The following is a 5,219-nucleotide window of genomic DNA, read 5'->3' as shown; positions in this document are numbered from 1 at the left end:
TCTAGGTGCACGCCTAAATATTTGTATGTCTGCACCGTAGCAATGTTGTTTCCCCGTATGCTGACTGGTTGCAGAGGTGGTTTCGACCTGCGGAAATCCAGTACCATCTCCTTGGTCTTTTTTGCGTTCAGGAGAAGGCCGTTCCGTTCGCTCCAGTCGCTGAAGGCTCCCACCTGGTCCCTGTACTCTCCCTCCTGTCCCTTCCTCACACACGCCACAATCGCTGTGTTGTCCGAGTATTTTTGGACGTGGCAAGACTCAGAGTTGTAGTTGAAGTCTGCCGTGTAGAGGGTGAACAGAAACAGAGCGAGAACAGTCCCCTGTGGAGCCCCAGTGCTGCTGACCACTGTCTCCGAGACACAGTTGCCCATTCTGACAAACTGTGGTCGGTCTGTCAGGTAATCTGTGATCCAGGAAGTGAAGGAGGGATCCACCCCCATCTTCCTGAGCTTGTCTTTAAGTATGGGAGGTTGAATAGTATTAAAAGCGCTCGAAAAATCAAAAAACATAATCCTCACATAACTCCTTTAAGTTTTTTAAGTTTAAGTTTCTTTAATAGTTGTCATACAGAAGTACAGAATACTTTTATACAAAATGCTTCTTACTGTTTCGCTCCAGAGACTGTGTTAGACAAGATAAGTATGAAATAAAATAGTATAGCATGTAAAATAGAAGTAAAAATAGAGGTCACAGTGTTCAGTATAGACATATGTACAATGTTCGATGCATAATAGAAGTAACTGAGTTACCATACAATATACAATATACTATGCAATGTACTAATATACAATACTATATAGTGCAGAGCAGAAATGGGATGAGGTACAATTTAAGTACAATTTACAGTAAGGTGTACGAGTTGTAGTGCAAATCCTTTACCAATAAATATAAAGTGTAAAGTGTGTTTAGGTGTTCTAAAGTGTGTAAAGTGGGTGCTGCAGTGAGTTGTTTGTTTAAAGTGAGTGTGTGCGTGTGGATGTGTGTGCTGTGTGCATTTGATGGTTGTTGCATAGTGTTTATTGTTCGTTGAGCAGCCTGATGGCCTCCCCGGCTCATCCAGGTAGGAGTAGGCCCGGTGAAGCATGTAGAGGACCGCGTCGTCCACCCCGATGCTCTCCCGATACCCAAACTGCAGGGGGTCAAGGGCGTGTTCAGTCTGTGGCCTCAGATGGTGTAGAAGCAGCCTCTCCAGTGTCTTCATGATGTGTGACATGAGGGCCACCGGTCTGTAGTCGTTGAGCTCGGCCGGGCGCCCAGCTTTGGGTACCGGCACAAGACATGATGTTTTCCACAGGACCGGCACCCTCATGTCCCGCAGGCTCATATTGAAGAGCTTCTGGAGCGGCTCAGCCAGTTGGTCTGCACAGAGCTTCAGCAGCCTCGAACACACGCCATCCGGGCCAGCCGCCTTTCCTGGACGCAGTTTCCTAAGTTCCGCCCTCACCTCATCTACTGTGAGGGACAAGGGGGGGGGGGCTGGGTGACACAGGGGGGGGGGGGGGGGGCAGGTGACAGGGGGGGGGGACTAGGTCACTGGGGGGGGCTAGGTGACAGGGGGTGGGGCCAGGGAACGGAACTGCAGAGTTGTGGTCAATAGGGGGTATCTGCAGAGCCGCAGAGCCAGGCTGGACGGGTTGGAGGCGGTCTGGACAAGTATTAGTGGTCTGGACAAGTATTTGCACTACTGCACACCATTTTCAACTTCACTTTCGTCTCGTTTAAGGTACATAGACAGTAATGTTACATCTAGACATTTATGACATGTAATAATAGAGTAAACTTGTAAATAGACAGTATTGTTACATACCAGATCTAGTAATAATAGAGTAAACTTAACTTTCGTCTCAGTAACAATGTTCATAAAGTGTACATCTAGACATGATGTGTACATAGACAGTAATGTTACATCTCTAGACATACCAGATCTAGTAATAATAGAGTAAACTTAACTTTCGTCTCAGTAACAATGTTCATAAAGTGTACATCTAGACATTTATGACATACCAGATCTAGTAATAATAGAGTAAACTTAACTTTCGTCTCAGTAGCAATGTTCATAAAGTGTTGAGTGCTACAGTGTAGGTTAGTTTATTAGGACAAGTGCATGACAGTAAGGTTAGTTAGGGTTAGATTTTTTTTATTTAGATAATGGTTGAAGTAGTGAGTCTTTAGTTGACGGCGAAAGATTAGACAGGATTCGGCTGTCCTAACTGGGGTGGGTAGTTCATTCCACCATTGTGGGGCAAGGACTAAGAATAGGCGACTTCTCTTTGATGACCCTCCCGGAGCTTGGATAGGAGTAGGAATAAACTGTACATATACAGCACTGTTTGAACCTGGCACACAACATACTTCACATGTCATTTTTCTTTTTGTGGAGACGAAGATGATGAGTACCGGTCTTCTCCTCAGACATATAAAATCAGTTTTTCAATACAAGTACGACTCAAGACACGGAACATTAGTATGCAAAATAAAAAATTAACACAGATTTTGAGTGTGAATGAAAACTTTATTTCAACAAGATTGCAGAATGGGTACAATACAGTACGGCTCAATACACACAATTGTTAAGGGGATGCAGACCAGAGAAAGAAGGTTTGTCTTGTCTTCTCGTACTAAAAACGTGACTGTTAGCACAGAGACGGCTGCAGTTACACACAGGGCCATTTTCATTTCGTTTTCAGGGTCAGTTTCGCTTTTCAGAACGCAACGTAATGGCAGGCAAGTTAGGCCCAGTCCACACGAGCGCTGGATTTAATATAACCATGATTGTATGTGCGCAGTTGCACTGTTCGGCCACACACAACCGGGGATTTGCTACACTGCAACCCCGGTCTTTGAAAACCGGAGTCCAGGGTGAAGTTTTGCGGTTTTGTGTGGGCATAGCAACCAAGGTTGGAGGGAGGGAGCAGAATTAATTATTCGATATCAGTATAATAACTGGACTTTGAGAAGTCTTTATTCATGCAGACAGACACGCAGTTAGTTGGGTCGCTGATGCGTTTGAGTCTCTGCACTCCCTCCCCCCAAGGGCAGCATCGCTCATCGGTGAACCATCACATCTAAATGCCATATGAACACAACAAAAGGTAGCTCTCATCTGTGTACCTAAAAACAGTTCTGTAGTCTTCATCGCCAAAGCCAGAGGTATGCTCTATGTATTTCGAGTCCAATAATAGAATCTCCTGTATGCGTGGCTTCAAGACCTATAATGGGTATGTAAAAATAAGCACAGCATGTCAGTCAGGTTTCTGTGGGAATGTGGATTCTGCTATTCTCCCAGAACGGCAGACATGATTAAGTTTATAAGACACGCATTACTAATTTCACTTACACATAGCACAAAGTGGTTTTCGGTCCAGGCTGGAAAGACTATTGCATGTTTCATCTTCATGTCAGCCTAATATTTATGAAACATGAGTTTACCATTAGAGTAGGGATGTGCCATTATGCTTATTCAATTTACTAACTGAATAATTATATTTATTTCATCAATTAATTACACTTACCGGAAATGAAGCTAACGGGTTGATACTTCGGTCCTTCCAGGTAGGAACAACATACATGTCTTCTATATAAATGTCCATGTCCTGATGAGGAAAAAACAAACATGATTATTAATAGTCTGCCTTCAGTACCAAAAGTTACTTTTAAATGTGTAATTAAAAAAGAGGTCATACACGTTTCAGAGCCAGTTCACCAATGAGCTTCAGGCATGCATTTCCAATCTGCAAGAAATCACAATTAAGACATTATAGTGAACATGACTGAAACTCTCCCTTCGGTAATAAATGTTAATCTGTTAGACCATGTGACTACTCACAGTTGAATCCATATAGCTGTTCAACCCAAGGCTCCAAAACTCATCCCGTGTCAAACAAGTTTGTCCTTCCTTCACAATTATTTCTTCCGAAGGCCTCTTTCGGTCCAGGACATAACTGAGCTGAAGATAATAACCATTGTTGTGATACAGATGAGTAGTTTTACATAGAAAGTAATTATTTGTAGAAATTTGCCTACCAGTTGTTGTTGGATAGGGTTTCGGGACTTCGCCCAGGGTTGGTCTGGTGAGTAGTCATTGTCCACTGGAATCTCAAGTTCTACAGGGATGGACATACACAAAAATATAAGAGAAATAGTAACAATGTTTAATAAAACTAATAGTGTAGAGGTAAGAATTACTGTAGGTAGGCATAGGTTTTTATAGGCCTGCTTCTGCTGCAGAAGCCAGGTTCTATGGTGTAATAGTTAGCACTCTTGACTTGGAGCAATTAAGAGTTCACTATTTAAGGTGGTGGGTGGCAGTTTAATATGATTATTGGACAAATCATGCATGGTTTCAGTCAAGGCGGCTAAACTTGAATTTAAGACATTTTAAGACTTTCTAAGGACCCAGGCATGCAATTCCACTTACTTGTCATTGCTGGGGGCAGACCTGAACCCGCTTCAGGGAGCACACCTTGAGCTGCTTCCAGTGACACTGTAAGCAGATGACAAACACAGCTTAGTAAGGAACAGTGAACTTGATGAATGAAGACATTTATACATTATTTCCTAGATCAATTAAAAACAGGATTAATGCATTAAATATCTTTAATGCAAGTGCAAGTAGAAAATGTACCCAATACAGCCTGGTGGTAGCTGTTTATTGCCACCGCTGTCGTCCCAAATAACTTTTTGATGTTGTCCATTCGCTTCTTGTTTTTGTTGTTGTTGAAGTGTTCTAGGATGTTTCTCATCAGGAACAGATGGGTCGATGGTAGTTGCTGCGTTAAAAAGTAATTGTTCTTTCTCATTTGTGCAAACAGTTGTTCTGCAACTTGACTGTTTACATTTCCTGCAGTTTGAGGGACTATTATTATTATTATTACTAGATCTGGTATGTCTAGATGTAACATTACTGTCTATTTACAAGTTTACTCTATTATTACATGTCATAAATGTCTAGATGTAACATTACTGTCTATGTACCTATGTAAACGAGACGAAAGTGAAGTTGAAAATGGTGCGCAGTAGTGCAAATACTTGTCCAGACCACTAATACTTGTCCAGACCGCCTCCAACCCGTCCAGCCTGGCTCTGCGGCTCTGCAGAGACCCCCTACTCGTTGTGGTTGCAGCAGTGAGGAGGAGATGGTGCAGGGGGAGGAGCTGCAGCTGGAGAGGTGGGAGGGGGTGTTGGTGTGGCCTGGTCAACAGGGGCAGAGCGAGCCCTGG

General features: G+C 43.1%; 1 long non-coding RNA gene across 1 annotated transcript; it reads right to left on the bottom strand.

Annotated features, from left to right (window-relative positions):
- Positions 1 to 3,352: 3,352 nt before the first annotated feature.
- Positions 3,353 to 3,947, bottom strand: LOC311235784. Its single transcript, XR_014620162.1, has 4 exons — positions 3,827 to 3,947; positions 3,684 to 3,731; positions 3,513 to 3,593; positions 3,353 to 3,403 (listed from the first exon to the last, which is right to left on the bottom strand). It is a non-coding gene; the product is annotated as an uncharacterized lncRNA (long non-coding RNA).
- Positions 3,948 to 5,219: the final 1,272 nt, after the last annotated feature.

The sequence above is a fragment of the Notolepis coatsorum genome (assembly GCF_963971535.1).
Source record: "Notolepis coatsorum genome assembly, chromosome: 10".
In the NCBI taxonomy this organism is placed as follows: Eukaryota; Metazoa; Chordata; class Actinopteri; order Aulopiformes; family Paralepididae; genus Notolepis; species Notolepis coatsorum.
This window is presented reverse-complemented; position numbering and strand designations above follow the sequence as displayed.